Here is an 864-nt window from a genome sequence, read left to right as displayed (position 1 = left end):
AAGATGGTCATTTTCACAATATTAATTCTTCCAATCCATGAGCATGGGAGGTCCTTCCATCTTCTGATGTCTTCCTCAAATTCTTTCTTTAAAGATTTAAAATTTTCATTGTAGAGCTCTTTAATGTCCTTGGTCAGGTTTTTTCTGAGATATTTTATTATTATTATTATTTTGCATCTATTGTGAAGGGGAAGGTTTCCATGTGCTCTTTCTCTGATTGCTTGTTATTGGTATAGCGAAAGGCTACAGACTTCTGTAGGTTAATTTTGTAACCTGCCACTTTACTGACCATGTTAATAATTTCTAGGAGTTTTCTGGTGGAATTTTTGGCATCTCTTAGATATCATATCATCTACAAAAAGGGATAACTTGATCTCTTCTTTTCCAATTATTACTCATTTAATTTCCTGCTCTTGTCTTACTGCTCTTGCAAGAGTTTCAAGCACTATGTTAAAGAGAAATCGAGACAGTGGACCACCTTGTCTGGTTCCTGATTTTAATAGGAATGCTTCCAGTTTTTCTCCATTTAGAATGATATTGGCTGTGGCTTTGTTGTATATGGCTTTAATTATGTTGAGGTATGTTCCCTGCAGTCCAATTCCTTCTAGGACTTTGAATGCAAATGCATGTTGAGTTTTGTCAAAGGCCTTCTCTGCATCTATTGAGATGACGACGTGGTTCTTGTCTTTGAGCCCATTTATATGATTTATGACATTTATTGATTTTCATATATTGAACCATCCCTGCATCTCTGGGATAAAGCCGACTTGATCATGGTGGGTGATCTTTTTGATTTGTGTCTGTATGCGGTTTGCAAGTATCTTGTTGAGAATTTTTGCATCTTTTTTTAAATTAAGGATATGG

The sequence above is a fragment of the Nannospalax galili genome, unplaced genomic scaffold (assembly GCF_000622305.1).
Source record: "Nannospalax galili isolate Female #2095 unplaced genomic scaffold, S.galili_v1.0 scaffold305, whole genome shotgun sequence".
Classification (NCBI taxonomy): domain Eukaryota; kingdom Metazoa; phylum Chordata; class Mammalia; order Rodentia; family Spalacidae; genus Nannospalax; species Nannospalax galili.
The sequence above is the reverse complement of the archived record's forward strand: the minus strand, read 5'-3'. Positions refer to the sequence as shown.